The sequence below is a fragment of the Sciurus carolinensis genome, chromosome 7 (genome assembly GCF_902686445.1).
Source record: "Sciurus carolinensis chromosome 7, mSciCar1.2, whole genome shotgun sequence".
Lineage (NCBI taxonomy): Eukaryota > Metazoa > Chordata > Mammalia > Rodentia > Sciuridae > Sciurus > Sciurus carolinensis.
The window spans coordinates 54,855,945-54,876,259 of NC_062219.1; positions in this window are offsets into that span (position 1 = coordinate 54,855,945).

The following is a 20,315-nucleotide window of genomic DNA, read 5'->3' on the forward strand; positions in this document are numbered from 1 at the left end:
ACAAGAGAGAGCAGGGGAGGAAAAGTGGGGGCAGACCCGGATGGCAGGTCCCGCCGCGGTGAGCAACAGCCAGAAGAGGAAACTTAGCGTTCTGTGGACGCCTGCTGAATAGCCCGGCGCTAAGGCCCGGGGGCAGCGGGCTCGGGACTGGGGGCGGGGCCAGGCCGGCTGAGGGGCGGGGACGAGGCTTCGCTGGCGCTGCGCGGGCGGAGCCAGCAGACACGTGCGGGAGGAGGGCGGGCGCGCGCTGCTCCGGCTCGCCCTGGGCGCGCGGCCCTGGTAGCCGCGCGCGCTTGTTTACCAGCGCACGTGGGTGTTATTTTTAAATAGAATGTGGGGCTGGTTGCGCCTTAGAGTGGCGGGCGCTTGGGGCCGCCCGCGTTGGCTGGGGGACGCGGTGGGGCCAGCGTGGCGGCCTCTCCAAGCTCTACCAGAGAGGCAGCAAGGCTGTTCCTGAGGCGCGCCGCCTGCGTAGCCGGCGGGCCGGGCCCGGGAGCCTGACTGCGAGTTTCGGGCTCTGCCCAACCCGCCTCGGAATCGACGGGTGCCGGCCGCCTCACGCAGTCTTCTTTTCGCCCTGGTTTGTCTTCTGCATTAGCTCTGAAGGAACAAAGCCGCCTGTTTGTCCTGGAGGCCGCGCCAGGCCGGCGGTCCGGGAGACAACACGTACACACTCAGTGGCACACACATCTTGGCCGCATGGTGGACTCTCAGCACCCTGCGTGGTCTGTGCCCTAGCTCCCTTGCTCCATATGTCCAGCCCAGTCCACGTGTGCAAGTCTTGAGACACAGGTCTCTGCCTGCATATAAATACGCTTCTCCTTAGGGTTGTCTTTGGAAAGGGAAGTTTGGGGGAAGGGGGTTTTTTGCTTTCTGGGATTGCTTCTCCGCCTGAGGATCCTCTCCTCTCCTTGTGGGCCTCAGAATCCCAGGCTTTAAATTTGGTTTACAGCCTGGCAGAGTAGATGGTGGTATATGACCACAACTCAGCTTCAGGTGCTCGTGCTAAAAGCTTATTACCCAGAGTCTGATGTTCAGCTTTGCATCAAGAACCAAGAGACTAGATCACGCAGGGTTTCGCATCTCATGCAGCGAAAAATCCAAAGAATTTTCACTTGCTGATTTAAAATACTTAAACAGCCTGCTATTATGTTTTTTTTAATTTTTTTTTTTTTTTTTTTTTTTTTTTACTCCACGCTTGTTCCTCTGTAAATCTAAGCAATCCTTTGTCATTTGAGTCCAGACCTGCAGAAGTAGAAAGAATGTGTTTACACTGACTGGGCTCTCAGCCATTAGATTTTCACTATAAACATGTTGAGTGTTCATTTACAGAATGCATATCTCAAGGGCATTCCAGAAAAGGGGGGGGGGGGTTAAAGATTCAGTAGATGCACCTAGATCATTGTGACCCTCACAGTGAGGGATGGGGACAGGCACATAATAAAGTCATTTACTTCAAAGACATTAGTCTTAGTTGGGAGCATGAGAAATATTTTAAAGTTAAATATTTCAAGAGTTTGAAAGCAGTACAAAACAATTTAAGAGGTTATACATACAGTATTGGGTAAGCATCAAATTAATTGATCAAAAAACTTCATATGGCAGTGTCTATAAATATTGAGCTTTGTTAAGTGTGCATCTCACCCAGAGAATTTACCTTGATAATTTGTTCCTATCAGCAAACCAAAGAGATTGAGTCTCAGATTGTTCCATTTTAGCCTGATATTTTTGACCTTTGCCTTTGCCTTGTGGACCTCATTGGTCCCTCTCCATTTCTTCCCACCTTTTTTTTTTTCTCTAAACTTTATTATTATAGGAAAGTTCAGTAAGTTATGGTTATTAAGAAAGAATGCCAGCATTACCTTTGAGGTAGAATTTTTGGTCAAAACTTTCCCTTCCCGGTCAATTTTATATCCTATTTATTTCTACAAATGACTTAAGGTGCCAGTTGTTCACCTCGTTTTGTAAATTCAGTCACTGGAGGTAATCAAAACTTTTACCCAAAAACACTGAGTAATTCACCATGTTGTTAGGGTGGTGGTGGTAGATGCTGGGGTTCTCCCTCTGAGGGACTGCCTTCTCAATACCTGTGTGCTAGCCCATAGACCAGTCAGTTCTCCTGTACCTAGGCCAGTAGGGCCCTCCCTCTGACTCCAAAGCCCAAATGTTTAAGGACTGAGTATACTGCTCAGTTTCCCCTTGGAGTGGCTTCTGTGTCATATCAACAAATTGTGACCAGCTGGAAAGAAAGGAGCTTCCTCAACATACAGGTCTACAGCTCCTCCCCAATCTATGTCTGACCACTCATTAGTCTCTTGTCTGTTTCCAGCCTCCTCAGCATACCAGTCACATGGAAAACCTCTTTGTTGAACACCACGTACCAAAGTACAGAGTGAACTCTGGCTTGTCCTTTGGGGTGTCATTCCAGGCAAGTTTCATCACCACCCTCTCCAAGAGAATCTGAAGCTCCTGTTCTCTCTCTTCCCGTCAGGCTTGACAAGCCTACCCAGGTTGTAAGGATGACTATGTTGTGGTTCATTTGGAGGAAGTGTATTTATATTTTGGGGGAGGGAGAATGGAAAAAGTAAGTGAACCCAAAAAGGTGAATGTTTACCTGAATTGGAATTAGGTAGATAAGAAATTGGGACATATTCTGTTGTAGTATTATAAGGTTAGGTGATTGTTAACCTTCGTTTGTCATCTCATGTTTCAGACCCTGAACCGAGCATTTTTAAGACTTGCAGCATTTAAACCTCACGGAGACCTTATGAGGTAGGTTCAATGACATGGGGATTAAGAAGAGTTTCTGAGGTTTTGTTGATTCCCCCACGTACCAGCTATGTGACCTTGTAAGTGTTATTTAACCATTGACTCTCAGTTCCTCACCCATAAAATGAGACTAATACTTTCTAGGATTGTTGAAAAAATTGGGTTAAATGAGATTATGAATCTAAAGCATTTAGGATTAGAATAGTACTGTACTAAGGAACCTTTTAAAAATCCTGCTGCCCAGGCACCATCTTAAACCAGCTGAATTTCTGAAAGTAGGGTCTAGCACTGACATGTTTTCAATTGCCGAAGGAATCAGAGGCACAGAAGTCAGAGACCATTGAGACGGGGACTCTCTGAGACACACTCCAGTATTTGCCCTCAGCTCTGGCTGATTTGTTACGACTAAAAATGAACAAATGAACTTTCTAGTTCACCTCTGTATCATCAGGCCCTCTTCCCTCATTTCTGCCTCCTGCCTGGTCACTTCATATTTATTTGACTTAGCAACCCTAACGTGTACCTTCTACTCTTCACTGGCATGTTAGAGTTCATTCCAGTTCATAAAAAACAACTGTGCTCATCCCAGACTTGCAATGGACTATTATGGGCACATTTATTCCACAGAAAGTGACCAGTGCTAACAGCTAATTCTTCCAGCCTTTCTTTCTGCCTTCCTTTTTCTTCTTGGAGACAGTTATCCTGCACACATTTACCCTACTTCACTCAGCCACTGTTTTACATTCTGAGGAAGATTTGTTTTGAATAAAAAGTGAAAGACAACAGTGGGACACTGTGACACATGCCTATAATCCCAGCAACACCAGAGGCTGAGGCAGGAGGATTGCAAATTCAAAGGTAACCTCAGCAACTTAGTGAGGCCCTAAGCAACTTAGGAAGACACTGTTCTCAAAATAAAAAATGAAAAAGGGCTGAGGATGGTACCCTTGTGTCAAATTGCCAGTACCAAAAAGAAAAAGAAAGTGAAGAGCAACAGAAGCACTTGACATCTCTTATCGATTGATTATGCATCATTTAACCGTGGTGTCCCCTAAAAGTTCACATGTAAGACAATGCAAGAAGGTTCAGAGGAGAAATGATTGGGTTGTGAGAGCCTTAACCCAATCAGTGAATGAATCCCCTGACAGGGATTAACTGAGTGGAACTGAAGTGGTAGGGTGTAACTGGAGGAGGTGGGAATTGGGGTGTATATTGGGGGTATATATTTGTATCTGGCCAGTGGAGTCTCTCTCTCTCTCTCTCTCTCCTTACTGATGACATGTGAGCTGCTTCCCTTTGCCACACTCTTCCACCATGATGTTCTGAGAAGTGGAGTCTGCTGTCTGTGGATTGAGACCTCTTAACCATGAGCCATCAAATAAACTTCCTCCTCTACAGTTGTTCTGGTCAGGTCCTTAGTCACAGCAGCAAAATAGCTGACTAATAAACTTGGTTTTTAAAGTACTTCAATTTAGTATAGTAGAATAAATATGTGCTTTTGCAAGTACATACTTGAGAACTAAACCTAATGCACAGAAAAAGAAGAGGAAAAGAAACAAAAAATACACACAAACTAAAACTGGATAACTTCTTCAGTTTTTAAAAATGAGTTATTGAGTTAGCAAGAAAGCAAGAAAATTACAGACTGAAAACAAAACTAAGATGGAATCCCTGGACAGTGAACAAGCTCCTAAGACATCTGTCAAACAACGGCATCCTTGGGCTGGGTTGTGGCTCGGTGGTAGAGTGCTTGCCTCGCCTGTGTGAGGCACTGGGTTCGATTCTCCAGCACCACATAAAAATAAATAAATAAAATAAAGACATCAGGTCCACTCACAACTAAAAAATTAAAAAATTTAAAAAAAAAACAAAAACAGAAACAGTGTCCTTAAGTTTCCACTTTGACCAGTGTGCAGGATCTGAGAGACAGAAGATAAATCCTCAGACTTCTCTGAGATCAGGAGAATAACAACATTCCCTGTAAAACTCTAAAGGGCCAAGGTAAAGATGAGAGTAAAATTAACTTGATTTGCTGAAAAAGACTCCAGAAAAATTCACCTGTCTTGATGCTGGTGTGGAATGAAGAATATAAAAAAGGTATTCTTTGATAATTCATGACTGCAAAGTGGTCTACATATAAGATTTTGACCCAAATTCATGATACCATGGAATTATTGAAAAAAACTTCATGAGTTCCACTTTATGGCGCTCTAAGCAATTGTCAGAAACAAATCCATTCTGAAGGAGTATCTTCAACTGAGGCCCCAAAGAAATCCCACAGATAAAATTTGAAGAACAGAAGCTCACAGTCAAAAATCAAAAAACAAATAAGGAAGCAAGGCTTCATGTAAGGAAAGAGAAACAAAAGGCAAGGTCAGACCTACATAGTAGGTATGGAAATAAGCAGATGTAGAAAAATAAGTGTGCTTAATTACAGCAACAAAAGAGAAGTTTAAAAATACAGGAAAGGAACTATAAGCACCATTTTTTTTAAAATTTAATCTTTTTTTAAAACTGAGTATTGAAATACAAGTACTTCTTGTTTGCTTTTTTAACATTTTTCTTCCCAACTACATTTTAGGTTCTAAAGAGTTAGGGGCCAGACTTAACATGTTATAGTTTATTGTTTGCCAGTTGAAGGAAGGTTCTTTTGAAAACCAGAAGTAAGAACGAGAGTTTGTGACTACATTTTTAAAATGTAAATATAAAAAAAAAATCCTATTGTAAGATAAAGAAGACATGAAGTCAGAATTAATGCAGTGCTGCTAGCTGACTGGCCTCTAGCAGATGGCATTGAGCTTTGTAAGTGGTCCATCTATTCCATTTCTCATCTTGAGAATACTTGCAAAGTGAGCATGTGGCCATGTCCACTTGTTAGAAAATCTATTTAAAACACCTCATAATTGGAATCTTAAATACAAGTTACTTTCAAACATTCATGAGGCACTTAAATCAAGGTCATATGGAACCATTCATTACTCTTGTATCTCCCTGGTGCAATTAGGCATGTGTAAAGTTTTCTGGAATAGTTTGGTACTAAAGCCCCCCTGGGGTATATAGGGCTCAAGGGACATTAAATCTGATTATTGCCCCTCCCACAACCACATCTGGAAATGGAGTAAACCTGTGAAACAGGAGGGTAATAGGAGAAAAAATTTGATCAAGTTTGCAAATGAGTGAACATTAGTTTAAATTCTCAAGCTATCAAGATATGAGGCTTGTAAATATGATACAGCAAATCCTAGCATAGAAACATATGGAAGAGAACTACCACAGTCACTCTCAAGACGGTAAATTTGAGTTTGAACACTACGCACTCAGGATGGTTCAAACATCTCAGAAAGTTTTTCCTTTACAAAGGAACTTGTCTCTCTGTTCAGGTCTTTGTGGAGGCCCTCTTGGTAACCCATCAAATAAGGGGTCCTGCAATATTAGTGGGACAGGTTTTGTGAACCCTTCTCTACCCACCCTAAGAATTGGCATTCAAGGTGTCAGCCCTTGAAACTATTTCTGGTCCGCAGTTGGATCACTCTGCTCAGAAGGTAACTCTTCAGGTATTGGAAAGAACTCACCCTCACTCCTTCCCTATTCCCTGAAATGGTTCACATGCCTTTAGTATCATATCTTTTGACTTCTTGTGCTCATTTCTGGAGAGACAGCTGAAGCCACCAAAATGGGTGACAGAATCACAAAGGGAGACATATGTGAGGAGGAAGTGTCAAGGCCTCCAAACAGGAGTTACCTGATGACACCGTAACATCTGAACCTCACACACTCACACAGCACTCTGAGTCCTTTTGCAGTTCCACTTCTCAAATGGATCATCTGAAGGGCTGTTTTAAACATTCAAAATAACTTTTTGTAAAATCTGCATATTGGAAACAAATAATGAAGCCAAGTGAGTAATTCCATAATTGAACATAATCCCTGGGGCCCCTTGGCCTATTGAGGGAACCAACCAAATCTAGTCATTTTGGGTCAAGCCTTCCCACTCTCCATGGAGAGAGAAACTCCTCTTGGAGTTTGTGGGAATTTTACCAACCAGTAAAAAGAGGAAGTGGGTCCTTTCTTTCCACTTATTGTGCAGTAAAAATATGTTATTGAAGAGGGTGAAGTTTGTCATGACAGCTATGACCAAAAGGGTCCATGTGACATGTAAGGAGCCTAAGAAGAAGAGGGGTTGTGGCCTAAACAGGCTGGCCTTTCTCCAGTGGACTGCAGCAGGCAGAAAGGCTTAATGGAAAGATCAGTGACCTCAGAACCACTACTGGCAGGTGGGCAGCCCCCCACACCTGATAACTCTGGGTTAAGTGACATAGTCAACTTCCTATTCCTTTACCTGCTACATAGACAATAAGCGGATTTGGGGAAAACCTCTGGCAAAAGCATTCTGGGAGGTCCATTCTGAGAGAGGTAGCCATTTTGATACCCCACCCTCCATAAACTTGATGTAATCAACAAATTATTTGTTCCAAACTAATTGATCCCCAATTGAACAAATGGAATTGTATTCCTTTCTCAAAAATAAAAAATTAGTTTGTCTATATGTGTTTTAAGTTAGTCCCTCTCCACTGTTTCACAGTTGCTGTACATTGATACTTAAATTGGCCTGGTCAAAATTCATCTGTGGCTGTTGCTTCACTTCTGCATTTGAGACATACTCAGAAGATGAGAATGTTAGAAGACTTGGAAAATTCCTTCTAGAAGTCCTTAATGTCATGATCACAGAAGGATCACGCTGCACCTACATAACAGAAACACATTTCTCTTGTTATGAGGGGTTTCTTCTAAACCCTTTTTTAAGTACTTTACCCAATTTCATTTACTGCTTAGAAACCCACTTCTCTTTCAGCCTCAGCTTTGGGCTTCTCTAGGTCCTATGGCAGTGGGATCTTCCCTCTCTTACTCTGAGCTACTTGAAGGCAAAGGCTGGATTAAGATAAGTACATGACAAATGGAGCTTGGGAAGGAGAAGTTCAGCTTAATCTCTTTTTTTTTTTTAAAAAGCATTTGTTGAAGACCCAGGTCAGGCATCAAGGTGGGAGAGAGCCAGAAGAGGGGAGTGGCTATTGTCTTGTACTCTGCTTCCACCCTCCAGTCACCCAAAGCACTTAACCTTCCAGAGTCTCGATTTCCTCCTCTGTGAACTAGGTAGGCTGGATCTGAGGAGTGCAGAAGCTAGTGCTAGCATTTGTCTGTGACGTAGTTAATTTCTTGAACAAGAACTTACCCAATGGACTGAGGTTGTGGCCCAGTGGTAGAGCGCTTGCCTAGCATGTGTGAGGCACTAGGTTTGATCCTGAGCACCACATAAAAATAAATAAATAAAGGTGCTGTGTCCATCTACAACTAAAAATAAAAGAACTTATCAAACACCATCTGTGTATACCCATTTACAGACAAGACTCCTGGCCATTACCACTGATGGGTAAAACACCACAGAGCTGTTTTATGTTCCCATGTTTACACATTGTGGGTGTTCCTTATGTTTTCATGATGCAGCTATTTCTAACCACTACATTTAGGTCTTCTGGGGGAAGGGCCATCTTTGCTGTTTCCCCACTAGACTGGAAGCTCACTCAGTGAGGCCAGGGATTGTGTCTAATTGGTCTTTGTATCTCCAGCATATAGTAGGTACTCAGTAAAAGTGAAAGAAAGGAAGGAAAGGCAGGAGCAGGGACTGATACTAGGAATGTCCCCATACCTGTGATATTTCTGGGCACAGAAACAGACCACAGTTAAATCCCTGTCTACAGTGCCACTGGTAGCAGCTTCTGACCTTTCATGGACTCAGCAAATCATTGGAGCTATTGAAAATTACATTAATTTTATTGAAGCCTTTTGCAGGTACCTAATGTAATTATGGCCCTGATAAAAGCTGCCAAGTGCTCCTGAGTGCAGAGGAGAAGAGAAAATATTTTAACAAAGTTACCAGACTCATTTGGCTTCTCATCCTAAAAAATCTCCTGCTCTGGGAGACCATCATTTCTGCTGAGCTGGCTTGCTCTAAGGCTACCTCCTTTGGTTGGTTTTTCTTCATGTTTTAGAGGTACTCTTCAGGAAGATCTCATTTTCTTTACTTGGGCCCAGCTCTGGGCTCTACTAAACTTCCTGGTAACTGGTAATTTATTGTGGATGTGTCCCACTTACATTTCCTTTCCACAGTTACTACCACGTGCCTCACTCAAGTGTAAAATACAAAATTTTTCTTTGTTCAACTGCCTGTGATTAGTCAGGGTACCCTCTCTCACATGACAACTCCTTTCCCTCCCAAAAAGAAGCCTTGGACTATCAGCCTGTCCCTGGGGGCGGGGTGGGGGGTTAGGTGGGAAACAGACACCTCCTCCCTGACTAACCAAAGTCTGGTCCCTGACTGGGCTTGGAAGATAGATCAGGCTGCTGACTTCTTTTTTCTTTACCACTTCCTTCCAAGTTATCCATGGGTAGAGGACTAATTTCTAGGTAGAGAGGTAAAATCTGGTTTTCAAAATGCTGGAAGGACCCTGAAACAGCTGGATGGACTCCTTCAGGCTGTTTCTGCCTACAAGATTTGCATTTCTCAAGGAGCAGGGAGAGGTGGAGTTGAGGTCCTAAGGTAGGAGAATGGGCCCATTATCTCACTTCTGCCTGCTTTTACCCACCCAGCGCCCACCAGGGCTTACTACAGCAGCTTCTGGCAAGACTGACTGCCAAACTGATCATAATCCTCTTCTTCTCTTGTCCTCAGTTATTTTGCAAGGCTTCCAGAGGTGACTCTGTGGGGAGAGAACTTTCTAGAACAAATCATAGCCTGTTTTGTCCAGAACATCTCCGTTGCCCAGTGGGGTGCTAATGTCAAGGCTATGAGGTTAAGACCTGTGTAGGCCCATTTTAAAAATGGTAGACTTCTTAAGGGAAGGAATATGTCTTAGCTTTTTTCCCTTCTGGGTTGATTGGAACTGTCACAGTCTGCCAGTGTCCTCCAAACATTGCCTGAGATGAAAAAAATGTACCTTGTGAACCTCTGTGTTACTATTTTTGAATGGTACCTAGGAACCATTGAAAATATCTATCATTATGAAATTTTTCTCTGTCAATATATAATAAAGAAATTTTTCTCTGTCAATGTACACACACAAAAGTAGAATCACGATTTTGGGAACAGTGTGGGTACCTTTTGACATCAAAAGGAGCCTTCAAATGCAGAAAGATTGGTCAAAAAATACCAGTGGTTATATTTTATCTGACTGTTGATTATCCCCATTCCTGTGCCCCAGACTTCCTTTTCCTTGGGGATGAAGCTAAGGAAAAATGCCAATACTTCCTCCATAGCGAGGAAATTCTGCCTTAGTGCATAATGGGCTTGATGTCTTTGCACTCTGCCTTGTCCGGCCTGTAACTGTTGTCACAGGAAGGATCCAGCTTGGGGAATAAACATCCCTCTTTAATAAGAGATGAGCTACATAATAAAGTCCTTAACATTTATTCTGGGTTTTATAACCAGCATCATCTCCCTCATTTTAATCTTGTATAACTTTGAAAAATTCAATAGTTGCTGAAAAGTTAGTCATCTCAAGGATGAGACTCAAGGTTGGAGCATTTTCCTCCTAAAAAGATAAAATTTCAGCACTATTTTGGGAGGTGAAACTGGGGCCAGCCAATGGAGGCCTCAGTATTTGTACCATTTGTCTTGCCCATGTTAACCCTGTAGTTAACCAGGGCAGATTGGTCTACTTTGCAACCTGAACCAAATAGTATCCTAAGACTCCCTGTACCCCGGCCACTGCCATACTTCCTGGAAGCATATGTGGATGCTGTTTGACATCCATCTCCACAGGCATCACTGTGGATCATCATTAACCCCCTGTGCTGTGGGTTCCCTACTCTTGCTGTTGCCAACTACATTATCCCTTTCAAAATGGCCAACATCAGGGTGCTCCTGTGTACATTCGGCCACACAGCGGGAGCCATAGGCTTCTCCGCCAGCCAGCAGCCAGCCAGCAGCTGGGCTGCGCATTGATCATAGCCTTCTCCTTCTACAAGCGGCCTCTACCAGCACCTCCCTTGTTCCAAAGTCATTCAGTACCAGTAATGCATCTTCACTTTCATTCTCTGTCTCAGGTTCCCTTCATTTGAGACTCCAGACTTTCTCCTGGCGCCCATTCCAGAAAATACTCCCACTAAAGAAGGCTGTGTTTTTTTAAGCCACGTCATTTACTTTTCCCAATAGTCTATGGGAGGTTGTGCCATGTCTGTACCTGAAACACCAGATTCCTTGAGAAAACCCCCAGTTGATATCTGAGCCCTCTGTCTCCTTCTCCGGTACTTTTATCCTAATAAGTAGCATATCCTACAGTTCATTTTCAGTTTTACCTCCCAGTGGTCTTGTGTGAGATTTTGGGAGGGACAGGATGAAAACCAAAAATCTTCAGTCAAATCTCAAGAAGAACCTCCTAATTCTAAGGAAAATACCTACAGGGCCCCGGTTACATTGCTCACCTCACAGCTCAAGTTGCCAAAGAATACCAAGGATATGTGTGAAAGAGGATGAAAGTACTTACTAAAGGAGAAAGCAGCCCAAACTGGCTGATTGGCTGGCCAGAGATGGCGGCTCCCAGAAGGTTCTACTGCAACACTCAGATACCCTCAGAAAAAGATGAAATTCAACACAAAGAACCAAGAAGAAAGTCTCTCACTTCCACTTGATGTAAAAGTCTCTTCAGATCAGAATAAATATTTGCCCCTCACCTCTGCTGAGCCTCTGTGAGGCTCACCCCTATTTCCAGATAGGAGAGCAAGTCAGAGAGGGTCAGGCTTGGTCACAACAAGGCTGAGATCTCAGTTACAGCTCTTAATTCCATCTCTGTTCCTCCCAGAATCCCCTTTCCCAAGAAAATGGCTTTCTCCATTGCCTCTGGCACCAATCATGGGGCAACTTTTTCAGAATATGTGTAACTCAGTTGGTTACTGCACTGGAGAAAGGCATCAGAAGTGGAAGCATGTTTAGACCTCACTCCGTCTAAACTGCAGTCAGGCAGAACCTCCGTCTGCAGCACCCAGAGCACTGTGCTCACCTCTTACGTGCTGTATCACATTGAGGCAGGCCATATCAGAGCCTGGATTTTGCCAGCAGAGCAGAGAGGGAGAGAGGAAGAGGCAGAATCAAAGTATCCCTTCCTCCACCACCACACTTCCCAGCATCTACTTGCTTTTGCCATCACCTCTTAACTGTTTTACAGGGAACTCCCAAGAAAAAGAAAAACATTTCTGTACGTAGTAACCTACCAAGACGAGCAAACTGGCCCGGTGCTGGCAGATAGTGTTTTCTTTGAGATAGAGCCGGGCAGTCCAGAGCTCTGAAGGGCAGGTCTCTGCCAGAATTTGCTGATCCCCTCCTGCCATCTTGTGGCTGAGAGTTGGCATACATGCAAATTCCAATCTTCCTGTCTTGTTTAGGATCTTCAAGGTTTGATGGGAGAAGGCAGAAACTTTGGGAGAGGGAGAGGACAAGGGAAAAGGGAAGAGGAGGGGGAAGGAAGGGGGAAAGATGAGAGGGAAGGAAAAACGGTGGAAAAGGGGAGAAAATGTAAAACTTCTGTTCTGGTGGCTTTCAGGACCTGTTCTTCCTTAGGCACCTTTAGGCCTAGTTCAGCTGCAAGTAATGATGGTAAATGATGGGGGCAGGGGGCGGTGTCCAAGACGCAGTAGTTAGTTCCACCAACATTTTTTAAAAATATCTTGTTTGGTTGTCAGTGGAACTTTATTTTACCTATATGCAGTGATGAGAATTGAACCCAGTGCCTTGCACATGCTAGGCAAGCACTCTACCACTGAGCCACAACCACAGCCCTCCACCAACATTTTGTGGTGCACCTTCTGGATGTTGGACATTGCACTAAGAGTTGGGTTGCAAAATGTGTGCTCAAAAGATCTGCCCAGTCCTCCAGAGAAATCCATCAATAATCACTTCGGGTTGTACTTTTTATGATCCTGAAAAACAAGCTACTGTTTCTACACTCAAACTTCCCCCTCTCTACATAGCGGTGGCTCCAGTGGTTTTGCCTACCTTTTTTTAAGGCACACCATGAAGTGAAGGCAGGTTCTTAAATCAAATGTCACTTTGGTTACAAATATAATTTTTAAAGGTCAGCTTTTTAAGTGTACATTCACATACAGTTATAAGAAGTAATACACAGATCTCGTGTAAGCTTTACTCAGTTTCCTCCAAAGGCAACATCTTGCAAAACTGTAGTAATAACTGGAATATCAACAATGGTACAGTCGAGATACAAAATAATTGCATCACAAGGACCCCATCCCTCTTGTTCTTTTATAACTGCACCTATTTCCCAACCACCCACCTATCACGTCCCTAACCCCTGGCAACCACTGAGCTCCATTTCTGTTCTCTATTTCTCTAATTTTATTATTTCAAGAATGTTACACAAATGGAATTTTATAGTATGTCACTTGGGGTAGTGGCTTTTTCCACTAATTCTCTGGAGACGCAGCCATATTATGTGACTGAATAGTTTGGTCCTTTTATTGCTGTGTAGTATTCCACAGCATGGATGTGTCAGTATTGGTTCAACCATTTACCCAGTGAAGGACACAGCTTAACTGTGGATTTTGGTTGTTACTTATGAAGCTTCTATGAACACTGATGTACAGGCTCTTTTATGGAAACAAGTTATTTCTGTGGCATAAGCACGTGGAAGTACCTTTGCTAAGTCATGCTAGCTGTGTTTTTAGTTTTTAAAGAACCTGACAAACTATTCTAGAGTAACTATGCCACTTTGCTTTCCCTCTAGCAATGTTTTGACTAATTTCTCTGCATCAGCACCAACATTCAGTGTTGTCACTACTTTTTATTTTAGTCATTCAGTTCAATGTATAGTGATACCTCATGGTGGTTTTGTTATTGTTGTTGTTTTGGTACTGAGGAATTGAACACAGGGGCACTTAACCACTGAGTCACATCCCTAGCCCTTTTTTTAAGATTATTTTTTTATTTTGAGACACGGTCTCACTAAGTTGCTAAGGCTGGCCTTGAACTTGTGATCCTCCTGCCTCAGCCTCCTGAGCCTCTGGGATTACAGCTGTGCACCAACATACCCAGCTCCAGGATTGATCTTGAGTTGAAATTTTTATGAGGTAGAGATTTGTCTTCTGTTTATATCTATCTGCTGATGTCTATTTGCGCCACTTCTCGAAAGGCCTATCCTCCCCCTACAACATTGCTTTTATACCTTTCTCAGAAATTAGTGGGGCATTACTTATGTGGGCCTCTTTCTCAGTTCTCTATTCTGTTCCATTAATCTCTGTGACTGTTCTTCCATCAAACTCCACAGTCTTGATTATTATGGTCCTATGTCTATAGAGTAGAATGGTTCCTCCCACTTTATTCTTATTTTTCAAAATCCCTTCAGTTTATCTCACTTTTCATTTGCTTTTCCACATAAATCTTAGCAGTAATCTTATCTAGATTTATCAAAGATCTTGCTGGCTTTTGATAAAAACTGCATTAACCCATTATGTCCTATGGTGGTATACATATATAACACCTATAAAAAACAAATTAAGCAACAAATATACCACTTATGGTCATTTTGAAATATATGGTATGTTTTTTAGAATTCTATTCTTTCGAGAGAATAGGTAAATTATTAGAGTGCCTAAAAAATACACACACACACACACACACACATACATGCACACCTTTATAGTATATAAACTCTAGATTAGGATTTCCAACCTATCTTAATGCACCTATATCAATTTTGTAGAAATATTCAAAGAATTGAAAACTTGTGACTTATTGGTTTAAGCTAGCATATCAATTTTGTGAGAATTATCACCCAGGAACGTGGTAAGTCTATTTACTTAGCTCTCTGATCATCAGCATTTTGTAGTTTTCAGCATACAAGTTCTGTGCATGTTGTTAGATTTAGACAAAAGTATATTTTTTAGCTTTTGTAAACTGTTTTCTACTTTTAATTTTAGCGCCCACGTGTTCATTGCTAATATATAAAAATGCAATTGACTTTTGTATGTCTATTTTGTATCCTTTGATCTTGCTGAACTTCATTAGTTTACAAACTTTTTCTTTGTAGATTTGCTGGATATATTTACAGAGATGATCATGGGATTTGCAAATAGGAATATTTTTTTTTAAATCTTCCTTCCTAATCTATTTGCCTTTTATTTCCTTTTCATGCTTTATTTCACCAGCTAGAACTTCCAGTACTATGCTGAATAAAAGTCATGAGAATGGACATCCTTACCTTGTTCTGGATTTTAGGGTGAAAGCGTTTAGTCTTCCCCATTAAATATAATGTTAACTATAGGTTTGTTTCCCTCTAGTTCTAGTCTCTAGTTATCTTAAGAATTTTTAAAGCCTTCCCTCTTTATTTTTTATAAAAATACTCTCCTGAGAATTTCTAAAATCATAAATGTATATTGAATTTTGTCAAATACTTGTTACACATCAGTTGATATGATTATGTAATTTTTCTTATTTAATCTATTAATATAGATCACACTAATTGGCTATCAAATATTGGACCAGTTTTGCATCCTGAAATATTCTTTTCTTGGATATGATGTATAATAATTTTTATATGTTGCTGAATTATATTTGCTAATATTTTGTTAAGAATTCCTGTGTCTATGTTCATGAGTGATATTGATTTTTTTATACTATCTTTGTCTGGTTTTAGTATCAGAGTAATTCTAGCTTCATAAAATGAACTGAGAAGTGTTCCCTCCATTTCTGTTTCTGGAAGAGATTACTTAGAACTGGTGTGAATTCTTTTTAAACGTTTGGTAGGATTCTCCAGGGAAATCACCTGGGCCAGGAGACTTCATTTTTTGGAAGGTTTAATTACTAATTGAAAGTCCTTAATAGTTCTAGGGCTATCCAAATTATCTAGTTTATATTGAATGAGTTGCTGTAGTTTGCATTTTTCAAGGAATTAGTCTGATTCATCAGAGTTGGCCAACTGACGTGTTTAGAGCTATTGGTAGTATTTCCTTATTATCTTTCTGTGTGCAGATGTGGAAGTTTTTACAACTGACACTTAACATCATTTTTGATCATAAATCAGATCACGATGCAACTTTTCCAGACTTGTTCAAAATATTCTCTTACAGCAGAAGTTACAGTGGTATTTTAAAAATGCTTCTTCACACTCATTAAAAAATAGCACCCATCTATTCAAGGTACTGATGTTAAAAAGCTCTTAGTAACATAATAATAAACCACTTATTTTAGTCAGTTTTTTTTGCTGCTGTGACTAAGTGATACGACCAGCACAACTGTAGAGGAGGAAGAGTTTATTTGAGGGCTCACGGTTTCAGAGATCTTAGTCCATAGAAGGCTGGCTCCATTCCTCAGGGCTAGAGGTGAGGCAGGACAGGGTAGCGGAAGAACATGGCAGAGGGAAGCAGCTCGAATCACCAGAGAGACTCCACTGTCAGGATACAAAATATATACCCCAGAGCCACGCCCCAATTCCCACCTCCTCCAGCTGCACCCTACCACCTCAATTAATCCCGTCACTGATTGGGATAAGACTCTTACAACCCAATCATTGCTCCTCTGAACCTTCTTGCATTGTCTCACATGTGAACTTTTGGGGGACACCTCACATCCAAACCATAACACCACTTATTACAGGAAGGCTCCACAAATTTAGAACAAGTAAGTTTCCCTTTATTGGTTTCTTTTTCTTTCAAAGAAGAGTATAAAACTCATTTTTAAGTCCAGTAATTCTTTTAGACACTTTACTATGAGCAATCCAAAAGCTCCTACGTGTAGGGATGAGTCTTGTGGAAACCCCATCCCCCACAATTTTATTTGTAAAATACTGTAAAAATTATATGATTTAAGGGGGTTATCTTTATATAAAAATTAGCCATGTTGACGACATCTTTATAGCACAAACTGTCGTGTGCAGCAGTTCCTAGCTGGTGAGGTGGGCCAGGGAAGAGTGTCAGGCCTCGGCATGGTGGAGCCCCCTTTCCCTGGGGATAAAAGATGTTGGACTCTGGCTGTCCAACAATAAACAGAGAAGTGATAATAATCATCCAGATGGCAAAAACATGTAAAATAATTTTATTTCTAATTTTTAAAATATGTAATTAAACAAAATAGAATTCTCAAATTTCTTTTGCTTTCTTCTTGTATCCTAGTGAACATCAGGTGCTTCTGCTGTGTGCTCAGCCCCCTCGTTTGGCAGTCACTGCCCCACATGAATACTTTGAGTGGATTACTCTTGTTCCCCACCACCTGCACTATGGAGTTTTAAACTTTTTTTTTCAGTACTGGGGATTGAACCCAGCAATTCTTTACCTCTGAACAATATCCCCAGACCTTTTTATTTTGAGACTGGGTTTCACTAAGTGGCTTAGGGCCTTGCTAAGTTGCTGAAGCTGGTCTCAAACTTGCAATTCTGCCTCAGACCCTGAGTCGCTGGGATTACAGGCATGTGTCATCAGATTTCTAAGCTTCCTAAGAGCAAGAGTTATGTCTTGTTCTTGTCATTACTCCCAAACACCCAGCAAACACCAGGGGCTGCAAAGCTCAGTTGCCTCAGGTCATTGGATTAGAGAACTGCTGGAACTGAGCCATCAGGGAACCCTGTGATGTGCAAGTGCCCATGCAGACCTGGCTGGGGCAGGACTCAGACATGGAGAATCCACACCCCACTCTTGCAGCTTCCTGATGCACTGGGGTGAGGGATGTGTAGAAAAGAGACAGTCTACAATCCAGGAGAGATGAAGAAAGAGCTGCTAGACACCAGCAAAGGGCTATGGGAGAGTTATTATGGTTTGGATGTGAGGTGTCTCCTAAAAGCTCACATGTGAGACAATGCAAGAAGGTTCAGAGGAGAAATGATTGGGTTGTAAGAGTCTTAAGCCAATCAGTGAATTAATCCCTGATGGGATTAATTGAGGTAGTAGGGTGTGGCTGGAGGAGGTGGGAATTGGGGTGTGGCTCTGGGGTATATATTTTGTCTTTGAAGCGTGGAGTCTCTCTGCTTCCTGATGATGTGAGCTGCGTCCCTCTGCCATGCTCTTCCACCATGATGTTCTGCCTCACCTCAAGCCCCAAGGAATGGAGCTGGCTTTCTATGAACTAAGACCTCTGAAACTGTGAGTCCTCAAATAAACTTTTCCTCCTTTTTAATTGTGCTGGTCAGATCATTTAGTCACAGCATCGAAAAAGCTGACTAAAACAAGAGTGGAGCAGAAAGACCCTTGGCTCTGGTCACTCCAACTAGGATTGAGAATGGCGACCTGGAGGGGGAGGTATTCTGTATGGTGGTATAAGTCTTAGTACCATTGTAGCCAGGGGTAAAGGATCAAAAGAAGATGAGGAGAACTTTTGGAGATGTCATCAAGTGAAAGGGCTCATCAGGGGAAGTAGACATAGAGGAAGGGCCATCAGTTCACTCTCAAGACAAAATAATCCTCAGGTAATGTGCAAGATCTTATTATAACCCCACCTGCAGAATTCCAGATACATACATTGTTTTTTGTTTTGTTTTCTTTGTGTGTTTGTGGTGTTGGTATTGAGCCCAGGGCCTTATGCATGCTCTACTGCTGAGCTCTGTTCCCTACACTGGGTGTTTAATACAAATGTTTACTGGAGTGGGGAACAAGCCACTAACTCACAGATGTTCTTCCTGTTCCTCTTGCTCCTCTAATACCATCCTGACTTCAGGTTCATGTGCCCCCTTCCTTCTGTCTAGAAGGTCCTGCCAGTGGACCACTTGGTAGGACTGATGTCATTCAGGGGCCGAGGCAGATGCCACTTCCTCTGAGGCCTTCCCTGACCTTCTAATGGAGGGAGTCCAGTCACTATGCATCGTATCTCCTCACATTTCTGTCTCAGCACTAAGCTCACCTGAATTTGTGTTTATTTTATGGTGAGCTGTCAACCATCTGCCCCCCGACCCTTGCCCCTCACCACACACCCTAGAAGGTAAGGGTCAGGGTGCTGTGATCACTGACCACAAAGACCTGGTGAGTGACTTCAGTTGGTCCTCTTAAAATACTGCTGGGGAGATAGCTCAGTTGGTAGAGTACTTGCCTCGCAAGCACAAGGCCCTGGGTTCAATCCCCAGCACTGCAAAAAAAAAAAAAAAAAAAAAAAAAAAAGAAAGAAATACTGCATTAAAAGGATGATTTGTTGAAGTGGCCTCACTTTAAATGACCCCAAATCCACTTACAGAAAATGAGAAATTTTTAAAAAGGGAGAATTGCTCCAGTGAAATGTGATGTATGAGGTTACCATGTCATTTTAGTTTAATTCCTATTTAAGTCTAATTTGCCTCATTTCTCTTACTCCAGTTAAAAAAAAAAAAACAAAAACTGTTTTATGTACCTCTCAAAATTGTATTAAACATGGAAACAGGCAAGAGAAATGTTATCTGTATGAAAATGTTATGTTTCCCAGTCTTGGTTGGACACTGGGTTCACTGAAGGTACCATTTGAAATACAGATTTCTAGGCCTCCACAGACCATCAAGCTCAGTCTGTTTGGCTGGCAGTCAGAGTCTAAATTAGCTTCCTAGGTGTTTCAGATGGTTCACTAGGTTTAGGGAACACTATAATAAATTATCTTTTCTTTTTTTTTGGTAATGGAGATTGAACCCAGGGGTGCTTAACCACTGAGCCACATCTCCAGCCCTTATTTTAGTTTTGATTTTGAGACAGGATCTTGCTAAGTTGCTTAAGGCCTTGCTAAGTTACTGAGGCTGGCTTTGAATTTGCAATCCTTCCTGCCTCATTCCCCTGAGCTGCTGGGATTACAGGTGTGCGCCACTACACCTGCTCAGCAGTAAATTATCCTTAACTAGTCATCCAGCAAATAATATGCACATCTAATGCTACTGCTGAAAAGCACAGTACTGTGAGGGAAAGAGTGTTAAAGAAGTGAAAGATTTTGCTTGAGGTTTGTTGATTATTATGTTGACATACTTGGTGTCTGAGCATTCATCTCAGTGGCTTGGTGGAGCCCAAGGTGGCCACGGGTTCAGCCCTCAGCATAGAGGAGTGTTTCTACACTCATCACTGTTGCAAACAGGTCTCCCCTTGGCAGGCCCCTCTCACAGGTGAGGATCGGTGCTGGTGGGAGGACTCAACAGCAAACAGCAAGGGCAGGGAACCCTGCCGGGTGTAACCTGAAGGTGAAAGCACCGAGACCCCAGGCCAAGGTCTGGGGACAGGAGCACAGGGAGCCTCCACCACTACCACTGGCACCTCTGAGCTCATGGCAGGATCCTCAGGTGGCCTCTGCTCATCCCTCAGATGGAACCAAGCTGCCAGCCTGCAGAATAGGCAGAAATGGGCTTCCCTGTGACCTAGCAGTTCTTCCAGAGCTGAGAGGGAACTTGAGATAGTTGTAGTTAACAGTGATGCTAATGAACACCTTCTCTGTGCCAAGTGCTTCCTGTCATGATCTCAAATCTGACAACACCCTGCAAAGTAGGTATTCTGTCCCTCACTTTATGGATAGGAAAACAGAGATGGAGCAAGGCTAGGTTACACACCTGGACCAC